Source organism: Lithobates pipiens, unplaced genomic scaffold, assembly GCF_037356315.1.
Source record: "Lithobates pipiens isolate NorthernLeopardFrog02 unplaced genomic scaffold, aLitPip1_a1.2 Scaffold_25, whole genome shotgun sequence".
Taxonomy (NCBI): Eukaryota; Metazoa; Chordata; class Amphibia; order Anura; family Ranidae; genus Lithobates; species Lithobates pipiens.
In genome coordinates, this window is record NW_027507787.1 from 189476255 (window position 1) to 189498516 (window position 22262).

Here is a 22262-nt window from a genome sequence, read left to right on the forward strand (position 1 = left end):
AGGGGAGGATTGTACTGGAGACAGGCATGATAGCAGGGCATGGGTCAAAAAAAGGCTGCCAGTGGCATAGAGGTAAAGGGCCGATTGTGGCACAGTGATATAGTGGTAAGTGTACTTGGAGGGTATAAGAGGATATGTTTTGGAGTCTCGCTTAGAGAGGGGAGAAAACTTGTGTTGGAGGGGGGATTGGATTTGAAATCCCCCCACCCTACCTTCTAGCACAAGTCCTCTGCCCTCCTAAAGTACCCCCCCCCCCCCAGTATGTATCTGAACTCTCCAGCACAATTCTGCACTCCCCTCAGTATGTATGTAAGCAAATACCCACCCCACATTTTAGCGCAAGTCAGCACCCCCAACACAAGTCTGCTTCCCTCCCAAAGCACCCCCAATACGTATCTGACCCCCCACCCCAAGTCTGCTCCTCTCCTAAAGCACCCCCCATTATATATCTGTCCCCCACTTTACTCCACATTTTAGCACAAGTCTTCTACCTCCCAAAGCTACCCCCCAGCCCTTGCCTGGAGCTTGGGCTTGTTTAACCATGCCCATCAAGCCCCTCCCACTGCAAAGTTTGGCCACATCCATTTTTTGCTGTGGTGCGCTTTGCAGGCTGCAGGATTCTACCTCCCTCAAGTGTCCCTCATTCTCAAGTTTGAAAGTTGGGAGGTATTACTGACAGAGTTGTCAACGACAGCTCTCGGTCCTTGTTTGTTTTTGGGAATCAGCAGGATGAGCTCTTGGTCATATGACCACTGTGAGAGCTATCATGTGATCAAGATGCTTCTTGGGCTTTAAGGTAAAGGGATGCCAGGGCAGGGGGTGGTAGGAAGGGGTTAAATAAAGTATTGCTTTCTGCTTTTGTTTTCATCCTTTGTTTCCTCTCACTTCCTGTCTACATACATGTACTCCAGCAATAGCTGCATGGCATTGTTTAGTTTGGGTTTCCTGACAAAAGTGCACCATGCCTGCATGATGCTTATCAAAATCGCCACTTGAAATCTCCATTGGAAGCTTGGGTGTCACCCTATGCAGGAAGTATCTTACTATATATATATATATATATATATATATATATATATATATATATATATATATATATATATATATATTTTTTTTTTTTTTTGACATATAGAGCTTTCTTTTGGTGATATTCAATCACCGCTGGGTTTTATTTTTATTTTTTTTGCTACATAAAGAAAAAAAAAAACTATTTTGAGAAAAAAATATTTTTTTTCTAAAGGCCCATACACACGACAGGACTTTTTGACAACAAACATGCAAATTAGCTGTTTTGGAGCAACATCCGACCGTGTGTACGCTCCATCGGACAAACTTTTTAGGTTTTCTTCGGACTTTTGTTGGCTGTGCGAACGGACAAACTTTCTGGCAACAAAAGTCCGATGGAGCAAAGTCTGATTGTGTGTACAAAAAACCATAGGACTTTTGTACAAAGTACAAACAGGCATGCTCAGAACCAATGCAAAAGATCAGACAACAATACAGAAGTTGACCAAAGGTGACGGTAAAGGCCCATACACACGATCAGACTTTTTGACAACAAACATGCAAATTAGCTGTTTTGGAGCAACATCCGACTGTGTGTACACTCCATCGGACAAACTTTTTCTGTTTTCATCGGACTTTTGTTGGCTGTGCGAACGGACAAACTTTCTGGCAACAAAAGTCAGACGGAGCAAAGTCTGATCGTGTGTACAGAAAACCATAGGACTTTTGTACAAAGTACAAACAGGCATGCTCAGAACCAATGCAAAAGATCAGACAACAATACAGAAGTTGACCAAAGGTGGCGGTAAAGAGCAGAAAAACCACGTGAATTGGTGAAAGTTGGCTGAAAAAGTCCTGCTGTGTGTATGCAATACAAGTTCAGGGCCGACGCCCTTTGTACAAAAATCCAAGGGAAAGTTTGTACAAAGTCCTATCATGTGTATGAGGCTTAAAGCCTCATACACACGGTCGGACTTTGTACAAACTTTTCCGTGGACTTTTGTACAAAGGGCGTGGTCCACAAATTTGTATTGCATACACACGGTCGGACTTTTTGACAACAAACACGAACGTAGTGACGTCACAACGTACTGACGCCACTTCAAAAGAGGACGTTCAATGACTCCAGCGCCACCTTTGGTCAACTTCTGTATTGTAGTCTGATCTTTTGCATTGGTTCTGAGCATGCATGTTTGTACCTTGTACAAAAGTCCGATGCTTTTGCATACACACGGTCGGACTTTGCTCCATCGGTACTTTTGTTGCCAGAAAGTTTGTCCGTTCGCACAGCCAACAAAAGTTGGATGAAAACAGAAAAAGTTTGTCCGATGGAGCGTACACACAGTTGGATGTTGCTCCAAAACAGCTAATTTGCATGTTTGTTGTCAAAAAGTCCGACCGTGTGTACGGGCCTTAAAGAGCAGAAAAACCACATGATTTGGTGAAAGTTGGCTGAAAAAGTCCTGCTGTGTGTATGCAATACAAGTTCAGGGCCAACGCCCTTTGTACAAAAATCCAAGGGAAAGTTTGTACAAAGTCCTAGCGTGTGTATGAGGCTTTAGTTTCTGTTATAAAAGTTTGCAAAAAAACAATATTTTTTCATAAATTTGGGTCAAAATGAATTCTGCTACATTTTTTTGGTAAAAAAACAACAAATATGTATAAATTATTTAGTCTGTGTAAAATTTATAGAGTCCACTAACTATGATATATATATATATATATATATATATATATATATATATATATATATATATACACACACAGGTCCTTCTCAAAAAATTAGCATATTGTGATAAAGTTCATTATTTTCTGTAATGTACTGATAAACATTAGACTTTCATATATTTTAGATTCATTACACACAACTGAAGTAGTTCAAGCCTTTTCTTGTTTTAATATTGATGATTTTGGCATACAGCTCCTGAAAACCCCAAAATCCTATCTCAAAAAATTAGCATATTTCATCCGACCAATAAAAGAAAAGTGTTTTTAATACAAAAAAAGTCAACCTTCAAATAATTATGTTCAGTTATGCACTCAATACTTGGTCGGGAATCCTTTTGCAGAAATGACTGCTTCAATGCGGCGTGGCATGGAGGCAACCAGCCTGTGGCACTGCTGAGGTGTTATGGAGGCCCAGGATGCTTCGATAGCGGCCTTAAGCTCATCCAGAGTGTTGGGTCTTGCGTCTCTCAACTTTCTCTTCCCAATATCCCACAGATTCTCTATGGGGTTCAGGTCAGGAGAGTTGGCAGGCCAATTGAGCACAGTAATACCATGGTCAGTAAACCATTTACCAGTGGTTTTGGCACTGTGAGCAGGTGCCAGGTCGTGCTGAAAAATGAAATCTTCATCTCCATAAAGCTTTTCAGCAGATGGAAGCATGAAGTGCTCCAAAATCTCCTGATAGCTAGCTGCATTGACCCTGCCCTTGATAAAACACAGAGGACCAACACCAGCAGCTGACATGGCACCCCAGACCATCACTGACTGTGGGTACTTGACACTGGACCTCAGGCATTTTGGCATTTCCCTCTCCCCAGTCTTCCTCCACACTCTGGCACCTTGATTTCCGAATGACATGCAAAATTTCTGGTTCAAAAGTGGCTTGACCTGGGGAATGCGGCACCTGTAGCCCATTTCCTGCACACGCCTGTTCACGGTGGCTCTGGATGTTTCTACTCCAGACTCAGTCCACTGCTTCCGCAGGTCCTCCAAGGTCTGGAATCGGTCCTTCTCCACAATCTTCTTCAGGGTCCGGTCACCTCTTCTTGTTGTGCAGCGTTTTCTGACACACTTTTTCCTTCCCACAGACTTCCCACTGAGGTGCCTTGATACAGCACTCTGGGAACAGCCTATTCGTTCAGAAATTTCTTTCTGTGTCTTACCCTCTTGCTTGAGGGTGTCAATAATGGCCTTCTGGACAGCAGTCAGGTCGGCAGTCTTACCCATGATTGCGGTTTTGAGTAATGAACCAGGCTGGGAGTTTTTAAAAGCCTCAGGAATCTTTTGCAGGTGTTTAGAGTTAATTAGTTGATTCAGATGATTAGGTTAATAGCTTGTTTAGAGAACCTTTTCATGATATGCTAATTTTTTGAGATAGGAATTTTGGGTTTTCATGAGCTGTATGCCAAAATCATCAATATTAAAACAAGAAAAGGCTTGAACTACTTCAGTTGTGTGTAATGAATCTAAAATATATGAAAGTCTAATGTTTATCAGTACATTACAGAAAATAATGAACTTTATCACAATATGCAAATTTTTTGAGAAGGACCTGTATATATATATATATATATATATATATATATAATATAATATACATACCGTATTTATCGGCGTATAGCACACACTTTTTTCCCCTTAAAATCAGGGGAAAATCGTGGGTGCGTGTTATACGCCGATCCCCAGCCGTTGTGAGCCTCTGGGCAGCTTTCAGCCACCTTCGGCTCTTCTCGGTGGCTTTCAGCTGCCTTCGGCTCTTCTCGCAGCTTTCAGCCATTCTCGGCGGCCGAAAGCTGCCAAAATCTTCAGAGAATGGCCGATGGCAGCCGAAAGCCACCGAGAGCCGCTGAGATACACAGGACATCCGGCTCTGCATCTCGGTGGTGCCATTTTTAAAAGGAAAGGCTGCAAATGACACTGACAAGTGTGCAACGATGGACAAGGCTGCAAATGATGGACAAGGCTGCATGACAAGGCTGCAAATAACACTGATAAAGCTGCATTGATGGGCATTTAAATGTAAGTTTTTTTTCCTTAAACTTCCCTCCTAAAAAGTTTTTTTTCCTTAAAATTACCTCCTAAACTTAGGGTGCGTGTTATACGCCGATAAATATGGTATACCGTGCATTGAAAAAGTATTCATACTCCTTCAAATTTTCCACATTTTGTCATGTTACAACCAAAAACGTAAATGTATTTTATTGGGATTTTATGTGATAGACCAACACAAAGTGGCCCATAATTGTGAAGTGGAAGGAAAATGATAAATGGTTTTCCAATTTTTTTTTTACAAATACCGTAAATATGCGAAAAGTGTGGCATACATTTGCATTCAGCCCCCTTTACTCTGATACCCCTAACTAAAATCTAGTGGAACCAATTGCCTTCAGAAGCCACCTAATTAGTAAATAGTGTATAATTTAATCTCAGTATAAATACAGCTGTTCTGTGAAGCCCTCAGAGGTTTGTTGGAGAATCTTAGTGAACAAACAGCATCAAGAAGGCCAAGGAACATACCAGACAGGTCAGGGATAAAGTTATGGAGAAGAGTAAAGCAGGTTTAGGCTAAAATAAATATTCTAAGCTTTGAACATCTCACAGAGCACTGTTCAATCCCTCATCCGAAAATGGAAAGAGTATGGCACAACTGCAAACCTACCAAGACATGGCCATCCACCTAAACTGACAGGCCGGACAAGGAATCAGAGAATTAATTAATTAATCAGAGAAGCAGTCAAGAGGCCCATGTTAACTCTGGAGTAGCTGCAGAGATCCACAGCTCAGGTGGGAGACTCTGTCCACAGGACAACTATTGGTTGTGCACTCCACAAATCTGGCCTTTATGGAAGAGTGAAAAGAAGAAAGCCATTGTTGAAAGAAAGCCATAAGACGTCCTGTTTGCAGTTTGTGGGAAGACACAGCAAACATGTGGAAGAAGGTGCTCTGGTCAGATGAGACCAAAAGGGATCTTTTTGGTCTAAAAGCAAAACACTATGTGTGACAGTAAACCAACACTGCACCTCACCCTGAAGACACCATCCCCACCGTGAAACATGGTGGTGGCAGCATAATGTTGTGGGGATGCTTTTCTTCAGCAAAGACAGGGAACCTGGTAAGAGTTGATGGCAAGATGGCTGAAGCCAAATACGGGGCAATCTTAGAAGAAAACCTGTTAGAGTCTGCAAAAACTTCAGACTGGGATGGAGATTCACTTTCCAGCAGGACAAAACCCTAAACAAACAGCCAGAGCTACAATGGAATGGTTTAGATCAAAGCATATTCATGTGTTAGAATGGCCCAGTCAAAGTCCAGACCTAAGTCCAATTAAGAATCTGTGGCAAGACCTGAAAGTTGCTGCTCACAGACACTCTCCATCCAATCTGACAGAGCTTGAGCTATTTTGCAAGGAAGAATGGGCAAAAGTGTCACTCTCTAGTTCTGCAAAGCTGGTAGAGACATCCCCAAAAAGACTTGCAGCTGTAATTGCAGTGAAAGGTTGTTCTACAAAGTATTTACTCAGGGGTGCTGAATACAAATGCACGCCACACTTCATTCACATATTTATTTGTAAAAATGTTGAAAATTATTTATCATTTTCCTTCAACTTCACAATTACAGTGGGGACGGAAAGTATTCAGACCCCCTTACATTTTTCTCTCTTTGTTATATTGCAGCCATTTGCTAAAATAATTTAAGTCCATTTTTCTTTCCTCTTTAATGTACACACATCACCCCATATTGACAGAAAAACACAAAATTGTTAACATTTTTGCAGATTTATTAAAAAAGAAAAACTGAAATATCACATGGTCCTAAGTATTCAGACCCTTTGCTCAGTATTTAGTAGAAGCACCTTTTTGATCTAATACAGCCATGAGTCTTTTTGAGAAGTTTTTCACACCTGGATTTGGGGTTCCTCTCCAGTTCTGTCAGGTTAGATGCTAAACGTTGGTGGACAGCCATTTTTAGGTCTCTCCAGAGATGCTCAATTGGGCTTAAGTCATGGCTCTGGCTGGGCCATTCAAGAACAGTCATGGAGTTGTTGTGAAGCCACTCCTTCGTTATTTTAGCTGTGTGCTTAGGGTCATTGTCTTGTTGGAAGGTAAACCTTCGGCCCAGTCTAAGGTCCTGAGCACTCTAGAGAAGGTCTTCGTCCAGGATATCCCTGTACTTGGCCGCATTCATCTTTCCCTCGATTGCAACCAGTCGTCCTGTCCCTGCAGCTGAAAAACACCCCCACAGCATGATGCTGACACCACCATGCTTCACTGTTGGGAATGTATTGGACAGGTGATGAGCAGTGCCTGGTTTTCTCCACACATACCGCTTAGAATTAAGGCCAAAAAGTTCTATCTTGGACTCATCAGACCAGGGAATCTTATTTCTCACCATCTTCGAGTCCTTCAGGTGTTTTTTTAGCAAACTCCATGCGGGCTTTGCATTTGTCTTGCTCCATGTGTCTTGCACTGAGGACAGGCTTCCGTCGGGACACTCTGCCATAAAGCCCCGATTGGTGGAGGGCTGCAGTGATGGTTGACTTTCTACAACTTTCTCCCATCTCCCGACTGCATCTCTGGAGCTCAGCCACAGTGATCTTTGGGTTCTTCTTTACCTCTCTCACCAAGGCTCTTCTCCCCCTATAGCTCAGTTTGGCCAGCTCTAGGAAGGGTTCTGGTCATCCCAAACGTCTTCCATTTAAGGACTATGGAGGCCACTGTGCTCTTAGGAACCTTAAGTGCAGCAGAAATTTTTTGTAACCTTGGCCAGATCTGTGCCTTTCCACAATTCTGTCTCTGAGCTCTTCAGGCAGTTCCTTTGACCTCATGATTCTCATTTGCTCTGACATGCACTGTGAGCTGTAAGGTCTTATATAGACAGGTGTGTGGCTTTCCTAATCAAGTCCAATCAGTATATTCAAACACAACTGGACTCAAATTAAGGTGTAGAACCATCTCAAGGATGATCAGAATAAATGGACAGCACCTGAGTTAAATATATGAGTGTCACAGCAAAGGGTCTGAATACTTAGGCCCCTTTCACACGGGACGGATCAGTAATGATCTGCCCGGTGATGATCCGCTTGCTCAGCGGGGATCGCTCCGTTGTCCCCGCTGAGCCGGCGGATAACAGGGCGGTCCCGCCACACTGTGCCGGGACCGCCCTATCAGCTCTCCGTTCTCCTCTATGGGGGATCGGATGAACACGGACCGTCTGTCCGTGTTCATCTGATCTGCTCTGCAGATGGCTAGAAAAATAGGATTTTCCTCCGTCTGCAGAATTGGACAATAGCGGAGGCGGACGATAGCGGGTGTCTGCGGATGTTTATCCGCAGACACCTGCTATCCCATAGGAATGCATGTATGTCCGTATTTTATCCACAAACAGATGGATGAAATACGGACATAATGTCCGCATGTGTGAAAGGGGCCTTAGGACCATGTGATATTTCAGTTTTTCTTTTGTAATAAATCTGCAAAAATGTCAACAATTCTGTGTTTTTCTGTCAATACGGGGTGCTGTGTGTACATTAATGAGGAAAAAAATGAACTTAAATGATTTTAGCAAATGGCTGCAATATAACAAAGAGTGAAAAATTTAAGGGGGTCTGAATACTTTCCGTCCCCACTGTATGTGGCACTTTGTGTTGGTCTATCACATAAAATCCCAATAAAATACATTTACTTTTTGGTTGTAACATGACAAAATTTGGAAAATTTCAAGGGATATGAACACTTTTTCATGGTACCGTATATACTCGAGTATAAGCCGAGATTTTCAGCCCCTTTTTTTAGGCTGAAAGTGCCCCCCTCGGCTTATACTCGAGTCACCGCCGTCTGCCTACCCGATCAGCGTGTCGTGCAGACAGACGGCGGCCATTCCACTATTCAAAAGCCGCACCTCCCTGTCTGTGATAGGCGGAACACTCAATTTCCCAGCAGTCAGTGGTCCGCCTATCACGGACATCCGCTCATCCTCATACTACGGACGAGGATGAGAGGATGTCCGTGATAGGCGGAACACTGACTGCTGGGAAATTGAGTGTTCCGCCTATCACAGACGGAGGCGCGGCTTTTGAACAGTGGAATGGCCGCCGTCTGTCACAGACGAGGAGGAGAGGTGCGGCTTTTGAATGGCATGGCCGCCGTATGTTTTTTATACATGCAGATCGGTGCAAAATGGCACACAGAGGCTGCAGAAGGACACAGAGGCTGCAGAAGGACAAAGAGGCTGCAGATTGGCACACGGAGGCATGCACAGGACACAGGTAGGCTGCAATGGACACAGGGATGGTCACAGGGATGGATACAGTGATGGTCACAGGGATGGACACAGGGATGGACACAGTGATGGACACAGGGATGGACACAGTGATGGACACAGTGATGGACACAGGGATGGACACAGTGATGGACACAGGGAGGTATACAGCTGCAGATGGGCATTGTTGACCCTCTTTTCCACTCTTTTAAGCTGTAACAGTAGCTGCTGCATGTCTCACCCTCTGCTTATACACGAGTCAATAAGTTTTCCCAGTTTTTTTGGGGTAAATTAGGGGCCTCAGCTTATATTCGAGTTGACCTATACTCAAGTATATACGGTACTGTATATATTTGACAACTAATGTACTGACTGCATATTTCATGTTTTGAGTCCCTAAAATGCCAGGACAGTACACATGACCCATTTTTGGAAATCAGACAGTCCAAGGTATTTAGTAAGAGGCATAGTGAGTTTTAAAAAAAAATGTTGTCACTGTTTTCTTCTAGCGCATAAAAAATATATATTTTTAAGTTATTTTCACACACACAGCATAGGCATAACTACAATTACACCCCCAAACATATTCTACTGCGCTCTTGATTATGGGATATCACATGTGTGAGACTTTTTCACAGCCTAGATGCATAGAGAAGCACATTTGGACTTTCAAGAAGCATAAATTACACGTCTAATTTCCTGACTACCTATCGCATTTTTGTAGGCCCTGGAGCAAGCAGCAGGACAGTGGAAACACCCAGAAAATTTAAATTTTGGAGAATAAATACCCACCTTTATTTTTTTAAGAGGCATGGTGAGTCTTTTGATGACTTCATCTTTTTGCTACAAGTTTTTGTAAAATGTGCAAAGAAAATAAAGATTACACAAAGTTGTCAATTTAATAGGATATGTCTCACACATAGCATGGGCATACTTGGAATTTCACCCTAAAACACATTCTGTTACTCCTCCTGAGTATAACGATACCACATGTGTGAGACTTTTGCAATGTTTGGACTGATTATGTAAGTCCCTTAGGCCCCTTTCACACTGGGGCGGTTTTCAGGCGCTACAGCTCTAAAAATAGCGCCTGAAAAAACCAGCCCCTTTCACTCCAGTGTGAAAGCCGGAGGGCTTTCACAATGGAGCGGTGCGCTGGCAGGACGGTGAAAAAAGTCTTTGGAGCAATGAAGGAGCGGCGTACTCACCGCTCCTAAACCGCTCCTACCCATTAAAATCAATGGGGTAGCACGGCTATACCGTCGGCAAGGCGCCACTTTGCGGGCTGTTTTAACCCTTTTTTGGCTGCTGGCGGGGGTTAAAACCGCCCTGCTAGCGGCCGCATACCGCTGCTAAAACAACGGTAAAGCGCTGCTAAAAATAGCAGCGCTTTACCGCCGACGCCCGCACCGCCCCAATGTGAAAGGGGCCTTACATATTAATGTATCTTGTGTATCACACAAATCAACCAACACTGTATAGAAAACAATGCACTGTAATGATTACCTCTGTACAATTGGTGAGGGAAAATACTGTAGCTCAGCATAGTGTAACCTATAGCAGTCCCCGTTGTTATAAGCCAGGCATTCCTAGCCTACTGGTACATGGCTGTCCCCAGGAATGCCATGTTCATGGCATTATATGAGGCTGAAAAAAGGCAGAACAAAGTGTTCCTGTGGTTCCAGGAATGCAATTGACGGACATACAGATGAAACAGTTCAGGTGGCAGGCAACGGCATGGTCAGCAAACAGGCAAATCACATGGGGCACAGATGCATATGACCCATGAGAATGAAGCCTTATGGTGACATGGACTGGTGTGGTGGTGATCAGGGACACTGTGACTGGTGCAGTGGTGATTGTATGTATATATATATATATATATATATATATATATATATATATATATATATATATATATATATATATATATATATACATATCCCTATGAAACAAAGCAGGGCAACACTTATCCAGTATACAGTGGTTGGTGCACAGCAGAAAACAGAGTAAATCTAAATATATAGCATAAAATGGCAGTCCAATCTACAGCAGGTACTGCAGATTAGACTTCCATTTTTGCTCTCTTTCTTTCTTCCTCTCTCTCTATATTGCTTTCTCTGTATATATACTCATTATTTTTTACGTACAGTCACCAAAGCAGTGTAGTATCACCACAAAACACATTCTACTGCGCCGTGACGTGATTACAGCTGTAAGCAATCAATTCTCTAACACCGTTTAAAGATCGCATTCATGCAGTCTTTGTTTACTACTGTGATCGCTGTGATTGGTCATAGTGATTACATGGTACAATGTCATTGGCTCTGTACCCTGTAATGGCTTTGACCAATCACAATAATCACAGTAGTGAAGAAAGACTGCTGCCTGTGTTTACTACTACTACTACTGTGATAGCAGTGATTGGTCACCGCAATTACATGATACAGGGCCACTGAAACTGACCTGTACACCAATATATGATCCACAGTGTCCAAGGCACACAGTGGTCACAGATCTTGTTAATGGGCACGAGAGTGCGTGCGCAAGTGGCCGTTACGGCAAGACATATGGGTACCTACCTGCATTGGCTCTGCTCCTGTCTAGCTGTTTATGTGCATGGGCCGGATGGGAAGCGGTTAGTGAAAATTTTACATTTAGAGTTATTGAAATTTAATTTTTGAAAATATGTCAACATAATAAAGCTTGTATGGGGTTTTAGTGATTGGGTATACATATAGATAGCATAAGGATTTTCTTTTACAAGTTTCCATTGAATCTTTGATTTTAACATACGGGAATACACTGCATACTACCTTAGTGTGCAACTCTGCAAGAATAACCTGGTCACATGTAGGAGAGGTGCTTCTGGAAGATATACCTGACCACATTGATTATTAATGAGACACTATGCCTTGCCGTACCTGGGCTGTAAGCAGAGCCGATCAACAGCTGTGTTTTTGGTTCTAAAATGTGCATTACAATCCACACTCTTAGATATCAGCTTGACCCTGACTTCTAGCCTAACCAGGTACATGAAGAACACAGAACATCATTTTGATTAAATGTAGTTAAATAAATTCTGTAAACAGTAATTATTAAGATAGAAATAAAGGCAAAACTTTTTATATTTTGCATAGAGCAAAAAAAAAGGTTATAACCCCTGTCAGTTTTTTTTCCATGTCCCTGCACTTCCTGTCCCATAGCCCAAAGAAGAAATGAGATAATCCCTCTAAAGTAAGGGAATCCTTAGTTGCCACCAACTCCATTGTGCCCCTCCATTCCTGTTCTGGTAACACCCGAAAATGTGGAATTTTCTCTCACTTTCGCTGTTATTGATAAACTGAGAGGGTGGAACTCCCTAACGAGGACACAGACAGCATAAAAAAACAGCTGTTCTAATCTACAATGAAAAATTACATTATATTTCAATACCTTCCCACCCAGCCTATAGCAGAATGATGCCCAGGCAATGGCTGTACCATTCTGACTGGACGTCATATGAAGTCCTTTAGAACAGGCCACTCGTGCCCGACCCCGGGGGGTGCACAGCATTGCGATCAGTGGTGCGGTGTGCCCCTCGGACACACCGCATCTCCAATCACAGTAAAGAGCCAATACTGTAGGCTCCTTACCTTGTGGTCAGCTGTGTCCAATCACAGCTGATCACAGTGTAAATAGGAAATGCTGGTTATCGGCATTCCTCTTCCCACACTGACAGCGCTTTAGGACAGTAGAGCCGATAAGCGGCTTTTCTCAGTAGGGACATCTGCACTGATCAGTGCCCTGATTATCAGTGCAGCCCCATCAGTGATGCTCACCAGTGAACCCACTCAAGGTTTAAGTGATATCCTTTACTGTCTAACTAAAAGTGTTGTAAACCCTTGTGCCGCGTACACACGATCGGACTTTCCGGCTGACTTGGAGACTTGGTCAGGGGGACCAAAATCTGTCAGACAATTCGATCTTGTATGGGCTCCGTCTGACTTTTTCTTCCCAAAAGTCAGACGGACCTAGAAATAGAACATGTTTTAAATCTTGGTCTGCCGGACCAAGTTCCTATCGGGAAGCCCGTTCGTCTGCATGCTGGTCCGACGGACCAAATACGACGCACGGGCAGCTACAGCACCTGCCCGTGAGAATGTTCCCAGCGCGATCCTACTGCACTGCTTCTCGGCTGCAGGATACTGTACATCTCGTGCTTGCTGCAATAGGAAAAACACATTCTCCTATCGCAGCGAGCGCGAGAGGGAATGCCCTCCAGGGGCATACCAGGCACTTAGGTCTGGTATGGATTTTAAGGGGAACCCCCCCAAAATCCATACCAGACCTTTATCTGAGCATGCAGCCCGGCCGGTCAGGAAAGGGGGTGGGGACGAGCGAGCGCCCCCCCCCCCCCCCCCCCCCCCTGAGCCGTACCAGGCCACATGCGCTGAACATGGGGGTGGGTGCTTTGGGAAAGGGGGGGGCACCTTGTCCCCATGTTGATGAGGACAAGGGCCTCTTCCCGACAACCCTGGCCATTGGTTGTCGGGGTCTTCAGGTGGGGGGCTTATCGGAATCTGGGAGCCCCTTTTAATAAGGGGGCCCCCAGATCCTTGCCCACCACCCTATGTGAATAAGTATGGGGTACATCATACACCTACCCATTCATCTGGGGGAAAAAGGGTCAATAAAAAAACACACTAGACAGGTTTTTAAAAGTAGTTTATTAGGCAGCTCCGGGGGTCTTCTTCCAACTTCGGGGGTCTTTTTCTGACTTCTCCGCGCTTTCTGGTTCTTCTCCCGGACTCCTCTGCTATCTTCTGCTCTTTTGCTGCTCTTTTGCTAGCGGTGGCCCGGCTTTCTCCTTCGTCGTTGTCGTCATCGCCGTCTTCTTCTTCCTTCTTCTGTTCTTCCGATGTTGATACAACGCTCTCTCCCGCTGTAATGCCGTGGACACGGTGCGTGACGACTTATATAGGCATAAGGGGCGGGGTCACCGGGTGATGTCACCCCTTATGACGTCACAGTCCCGGGGCATGCTTTGGGGTCAATTCACTAATGTTTACTGCATGCGATAACACGGTCACGTGACTCATTTGCATAAATTATTGCATACGTAAAAAAAAAAGGCCCTTCGGGTCTAGTATGAATTTTAAGGGGAACCCCACGCCAAAATTAAAAATGAAAATGGTGTGCCCCCCCCCCAAATTATATACCAGACCCTTATCTCAGCATGCAACCCAGCAAGTCAGGAAAGGGAGGGGAAAATTCGAGCACCCCCCTTCCTGAACCATACCAGGCCCCATGCCCTCAACATAGTGGGGTGCTTTGGGGCAAGGGGGAGGAGCTCTGCTATCGTGTTATCCCATGTTGATGGGACAAGGGCCTTTTCCTGACAACTCTGGCCGATGGTTGTGGGGGTCTGCGGGCGGGTGGGCTTATCAGAGTCTGGAAGCCTCTTTTAACAAGGAAAAAAAGCAAAAAAGTATCAATAAGAAATAAACACACACATAGTTTTTGACAATTCCTTCATTAAAAAGATGTTCCCTGAAGTAGATCCAATGTCAATCACGATGCCCGCCAGACCACTGGACCCGAAAAAGAAGAAAAAAAAACCCTCCACCCATCCCAATGAAGGCTCGCGCCGACTGTCTGCTCTTACATCTGATAGTTCTGAAACAGCTAAGGAGAGAAGTCACTCGGTGACATCACTGGGTGGCCCTGCCCTTTGTGATGTCACGACCAGGAGCATGCTGGGTCGGTGACGTCACAAGTGGAGGGGGACAACCAGCTACAAAGCACCCCCACATGCTGAGGGCATGTGGTTTGGTATGATTCGGGGGGGGGGGGGGCACTCGCTCATTACCTCCCTTTCCTGATCTGCTGGGCTGCATGCTCAGATAAGGGTCTGGTATGGATTTTGGGGGGGACACCACACCATTTTTCTTTTCAGAATTTTTAATTGCCAGCATGTTTTCTTTACATTCTGCTGTCAGCAGGGAACCCGCTGACAGCTGATGACTCATCTATTATTAAGGACTTAGCAGCTGGCTTCCCAGCCCGCTCCTTCAACTTGCTCAATATGAAAATATACTGTAATTACCGCATTATTGAAAATTTACTGCAGTAGTTATTTACCACACAATTCGTAGTGAATTGAATATTTACACAATTGTTTCTGCATGCATTATTTTACCACATTTATTTTCAGCAGCGATATTTAACTCTTATGCCGCGTACACACGACCAGACTTTTCGATGGACTAGGACCAACAGAATGAATGCATTGGATATTACGATCGTGTATGGGCTCCAGCTGACTTTTTCCCCCCAAAATTCCGACGGACCTAGAAATAAAACATGTTTCAATTCTTTCCAATGGACTGAAGTCCGGTCGAAAAATCCATTCACCTGTATGCTAGTCCGATGGACGAAAACCGACGCTAGGGCAGCTATTGGCTACTGGCTATGGACTTCCTTATTCTAGTCCAGTCGTACGCCATCACGTTCGAATCCATCGGACTTTGGTGTGATTGTGTGTGGCCAAGTCCCTTCATTCGTAAAGTCCGTTTAGAACTTCGCCGAAAGTCCGTTGGGAAGACCGTTGGATCTAGTCCGTCGAAAAGTCCGGTGGTGTGTATGCGGCATTAATGAATTGACCCCTTCATTCTTTATCATGTGGACTTCATAAAATGTATTTGGAGTTTTGTTTTCATTTTTTATGGATGATCATTCTAACACATGTGTTTGGGATTGTTTTTAACAGGTATAGTTACTATGATAAATATCTCATAGTGTTGCGGTTTCTTATATTTCAAGTTTTTCATTTTTATGTATACATTTTTTGGTACACAAGCACAGTTTTTCTGTTTTAGTGGCAATATCTATTAGATTGTAAGCTCTTCTGAGCAAGGCCCTCTTAATCCTCTTGTATTTTATTGTATTGTAACTGTATTGTCTCCTTTTTATATTGTAAAGCGCTGCGTAAATTGCTGGCGCTATAGAAAAACGTAATAATAATAATAATAATAATAATATTTGTGTACTTGTCTTTGTACCGGGAGCACGCATCTCACCGAGAGGCCTGGGTCTCGTACTGACAATTGGGACCTGGTACTACTGGTTCCCGGTCACCTGATCGCTGTAATAGCCTCTGCTATGACAGTCACTGTGCAGCCTGTCCATGTCTTTTTCTTTCTACTCTGAATAGAGAGAAAGATACATTGCATTTTTCTCTCCTTGCAATAATTAAAAAATAAAGAAAAAAATTACTAAATCAAGGCATGATTAGCCACTTGCCGCCCGCCCTATAACAGATACATGGTGGCAAAGTGGTTTCAAAATCCTAACCGGACGTCATATGACGTGATCAGGATTTTGAGCCGCTGCGCGCCCCCGGGGGCGCGCATCGCGGCGATCATTGTTGTGGGGTGTCAGTCTGACACCCCGCAACTACGATCTCGGTAAAGAGTCTCCGATGGAGACTCTTTACCATGTGATCAACCATGTCCAATCACGGCTGATCACAGTGTAAATAGGAAGAGCCGGTGATCTGTCAGACGAGAGTAGAGGAGAGTCGATCGGCTGCTCCTCTGACGGGGGGGTCTGTGCTGATCGATTATCAGCGCAGCCCCCCCGAGGATGCCCACACTGGACCGCCAGGGATGCCACCAGACCACCAGGGATGCCCAGGACAAAGTATGCCACCTTAGACCACCAGGGATTCCAGTCAGTGCCACAATGGATGCCAATCAGTGCCCACAATGGGCATCACTGATTGGCATGCATTATTGTTTGGCACCGATTGGCATCCATTAGTACAGTATATTATAATACAATGCCGCCTATCAGTTCCCATCTGTGCCGCCTATCAGTGCCCATCTGTGCCACCTATCAGTGCCCTTCCATGCCCATCTGTGCTGCCTATCCACGCCCATCTGTGCCACCTTTCCATGCCCATCTGTACCGCCTATCCATACCCATCCACGCCGCCCATCCATGCCAATTCGTGCCAGCTATCAGTGGCAATTTGTGCCACCTATCAGTGCCCATCCGTGTTGCCCATCAGTGCCACCCATCAGTGCTGCCTATCAGTGCCACATATCAGTGTCCATCAATGCCACCTCATCAGTGCCACTTCATTAGTGCCACCTCATCGGTGTAACCCCATCAGTGTAACCCCATCAGTGCCCATCAGTGAAGGAGAAAGCTTACTTATTTACAAAGTTTTGAAACTGAAACAAAAAAAAAAATTTTTTTCAAAATTTTCGGTATTTTTTTATTTGTTTCGAAAAAATAAAAACCGTAGACGTGATCAAATACCACCAAAAGAAAGCTCTATTTGTGGGAACAAAATGATAAAAATTTCATTTGGGTACAGTGTAGCATGACTGTGCAATTGTCATTCAAAGTGCGACATAGCTGAAAGCTCAAAATTGGTCTGGGCGGGAAGGTGTTTAAGTGCCCGGTATTGAAGTGGTTAGTATTAGGGTGAAGGTAAGAGTCAAAGGTCAGGGTCAAAGATTGGGGTCAAAGGACAGGGTCAGTATGTAAAATAGTATCAGTATCAGTTAGACCCCTTTCACACTGGGGCGTTTTTCAGGCGTTTTTCATGCGCTTTAGTGTTAAAAAAAGCGCCTGAAAGAAGCCGCAACTGCAATCCCAATGTAAAAGCCCGAGTGCTTTCACAGCGAGATTCCTTTCACACTGGGGCGTTTTTCAGGCGCTTTAGCGTTAAAAAAAGCGCCTGAAAGAAGCTGCAACTGCAATCCCAATGTAAAAGCCCGAGTGCTTTCACACTGAGGCGCTGCGCTGGCAGGGCGTCAAAAAAAGTCCTGCAAGCAGCTTCTTTGCAGCGCTTTTGGAGCGGTGAATACAACGCTCCTAAAGCGCCCCTTCCCATTGAAATCAATGGGAAGCGCCTGTAAAACGCCTGAAAAACGCTATTGGCAGCAGCGTTTTGTGGGCGCTTTTAACCCTTTATTTGGCCACTAGCAGGGGTTAAAAGCGCCCCAATAACGCTTGAAAAACGCTGGTTAAGCGCTGCTAGTTTAAGCGGCGCTTTACAAGCGTTTTTCGGGCGCTGACATTGTGAAAGGGCTCTTAAAGCACTTGGGCTTTCACATTGGGACTGCAGATGAGGCTTCTTTCAAGCGCTTTACAGGTGCTTTTTTTAACGCTAAAGCGCTTGAAAAACGCCTGAAAAATGCCCCAGTGTGAAAGTGGTCTTAGGCTACTTTCAGGCTGATTCGCTGCAAAAAAGATTTTGCAGTGATTTTACAGCAATTTTATTGCGTATTGCATGTGTGTTTTTGCCACATTTTTTCCACGTTTTCCATTGCTTTCAATGGAAAGGTGTGCTTTTCGTGTCATTTTTGTTTTTTAACTCCCCGAACATGTTCCAAAAATGCTGCAAGCGGGATTTTTTTTCCACTGCAACGGAAGCGCACCGCCCCAACGTGAACGCATTCAATGATTTTAGAGAGAAGGATTTTTCTTGAGCTTTTCAGGAGCTTTTTTTTAATACAAAAGCACTTGGAAAAAAGTCCAAAGACATCTGTTCAGAAACCCACACAGATGTCTCAGAAATCACCCCTGACGTCGGGACTGAAATGCGGGAATGAAATGGTGCGAGTTCAGCTAGACTCGCACCATTTCATTCCCGCATGTCAGTCCCAACTTCAGGAAAGGCACTGAAAGTAGTACAGAAATTACTTTTGTGAACTGGTGCGGCAGAGCAAATGCGACATCGCAAAGATTCGGATGGTGCCATTGCCAGCGACTTGGAATGCGATTTGACATGTCAAATCGCATGCCAATTCGCTCCAATGTGAACCAGAGCTTAAAGGGGTTGTAAAGGTAAATGCTTTTTCACCTTAATGCATTCTATGCATTAAGGTGAAAAAACACCCCCAGCCCCCCCGTTTTACTTACCTCACCCCTCGAAAGTCCCACGCTCGTCCCCCGATGTCCTTTCCACCATTCAGCCTGGCCGCTGATTGGCTGGAGTGGATGGATGGAAAGCAGCGCAGCCATTGGCTCGCACTGCTGTCAATCACATCCACTGACGCGGAGCGCCGGGGGGCGGGGCCATGTGATAAAGCGAGCGGCTATAGCCACCGGCTGTATCACGGGAGCGTGCCCGCAGATGCTTCTCACCATGCGAGGGAGCTCGCATGAACGTGAGAAGCATCTGAGGGAGGAAGCAGAGACAGCCGCCGAGGGACTCCAGAAGAGCAGGTTCGGGGCCACTCTGTGCAAAACGAGCTGCACAGTGGAGGTAAGTATGACATGTTTGTTATTTAAAAAAAAATTAAAATTCTCTTTACAATCCCTTTAAAGAGGAACTGCAGTCTGCTCACATAATTTGTAATAAAAGCATCTTTGCCAGTCTGAAGCTTCCCTCCAACCACTTTATATATTATTTTATATATACTGGGATTCTGTACTTGCCAAATATGCTGCAGAAATCTCCCTCCACAGAGTCTGGCTGCAACCATTTCAACTGTGGGCAGCTGAAGCTGCTGCCTGTTCACTTCCTGGATTTACACAGAAACACAGAGGCAAAGCTCCATCTCTGCAGCTCTCATTGGCCCTCTTATGACTCACACCCACCTTAACTCTCACAGAGTGAGAGAGTGAGACAGAGAGAGAGAGAGATGTGCATGATGTCATAAGCCTAGGCTTTTTACCAGACAAGAAACAGGAAGTGGGCCGTATAAGGTATTTACTGGCAAAAAAAAAAATGTTTTACTATCCAAAGTGAAAACAAGGAGGGCAGACGATTTAATAGATGGAAAGATGATAAAAAAACTGAAGTTCCACTTTAATGTCAGTGTATTTGAGGTAGGATAAAAAAAGCAAAATGTGCACTATTGTTTCTGGTATAAATAACAAATACCATGTGGTATGACTGCGATCATCAGAGCAGGAGAATTTATTTTGGGTTGTTCTTTGATGGTAAATGATGGTAATAGCAAGAAATATACAACTAGATTTGAAAAAAATTACTATTTTGGCCTAGTTTTCCATTGATAATTACTATTATTATACAGGATTTATATAGTGCCAACACTTTGCGCAACACTTTACAACATGAGGGCAGACAGTATAGTTAAAATACAATTGAATATATGAGGAATCAGAAGGCCCTGCTTAGTAGCAAATAATAAAAAAAAAAAAAAAAAAAATCAGGAGATATCCGTTACAATTTACCACCAAAAGAAACCCCAACCATGGTGTAGGAGGCTACAAGTTCTCACATAAAGCTGATCTCTGTACACACATGAAAATATTCTCAAATTAAGCATATTGCTCACTCTTCCAAATTCCAAAAATAATCGTTTTTTCTGCGAGTGCATCCATTCTTATGAAATGCTCGCTGAAAAATGCCTGATTTTGTCCTGGTGATTGCATTTCCTGTCAAGGGGACTGGTTACCCTAGCCTGGTTTTTGTACGTTCAGTGACCAGTCACCTCAATGCCCCCTAGGCATTTTGCTTCAGGCAGCACTGAAGTCATCACATCAGCACTGAGTAAAATAGAAGGATCGCAGGATATTGGCCCTTCTAATGCCATGTACACACGACCGGACTTTCCGGCAGAAAAGGTCCGACGGTCTTCCCGATGTAGTTCCGACTGAACGGACTTGCCCACACACGAACGCATGCGCAGTACACAGCGGACACTATCCCATGGGGGACACTATGTGATAGGACACCGGCACTCAGGGAAGGGAGCTCTGGGTTGCAGACAAAAAGAGAGCTCTGAACATTGACAGGCGATCTTGCTGTTTTTTTGGTTATTTTTTGTTTCCTGCAAAGCAGGGAAAAAAACAGCAAGATTGCTTAGTAAAAAGCAGCACATAGCACACACTGTAAACGTTGTTAGACACACATTTAACCCCTTGACCGCCCCTAGATGTTAACCCTTTAACAGCCAGCGTCATTAGTACAGTGACAGTGTATATTATCCACTGTTCCGCTACCTTCAGACGATCCTTGAAAACTCATCTCTTCAGGGAAGCCTATCATATCTCCAACTAATCTCCTACCACTTCCATCAGTTCATTCCCTGCAGTTTTAATCTTTTGTACCACCTGCCCCACCCTACTAGATTGTAAACTCTTCTGAGCAGGGCCTTCTTAATTCTCTTGTATTTTATTGTATTGTAACTGTATTGTCTCCTTTATATTGTAAAGCGCTGCGTAAATTGTTGGCGCTATATAAATCCTGTATTATAATAATAATAATAATTAGCACCGATCACTGCATTAGTGTCACTATTTATGTCAGTGACAGTTAGTTATTGTACCCCCAGCCAGCGTCACCTAGTGTCAGATTGTCTGCCACACTACCACATTCCCACTATAAGTCAACTAATCACCGCCTTTACTAGCACAAAAAAAAAAAAAATTACAGTATCTATACCAGAAGCTATAACTTTCACACATATCAAATAATATACACTTACTGGGGTTTTCTTTTACCAAAGACATGTAGCATAATGTATTTGTCCTAAATTCATGAAGAAATTAGATTTTTTAAATTATTTTTAATTGGATTGTTTTATTCCCAAAAAAATTTTTTTATATATATTTATATTGCAAAAAAACAACAATAAAAAAAAGCAAACAAACACCACCAAAAGAAAGCTCTATTTGTGTTAAAAAAAAAGATTAATTTTGTTTGTGTACAGCGTTGCATAAGCGCAATATTGCCAGTTAAAGTCGCGCAGTCATGAAGGGAGTTATAGAGTAAGTTTTTTTTATGTTTGTTTTTTAAACCTCAAACTTTTCATTTAAGGTGCCCAATTTACAGCAGATGAAGCCATCCTGGTTTGTTCTGAACAGATGCTGCTACCCACATACAACTTCTTTAAAATATGAAAATGATCACACATAGGCTGATGGACTTGGGTCTTTTTTCAACCTCACCTATTATGTAACTATGTGCCAGCAGTCCTACAAGAAACGCATTTGCGTGTCCACGTGCCTCTCCTAACAGCACCCGGACCCTTCCAGCTATTTGATATCCACGAGGTTAGTACCGGTCAAGTACACAAGTTGAGGATGCCCACACACACAGTCTGATTGCAGGCAAGCGGAGTATAAAATAACCTAACCTTTTTGATATTTTCTATATGTTTGAGCACCTTAAAACCAAAGGATCATGTTTTAACAGTACTACGCCTAGACAGCAGGATACTCAAGCTTCCGGCACTGCAGAAGGACATCTCATGGGGATGACAAGTCAGGATCATATGACAGGTTGCTGTTCCACTTCATAG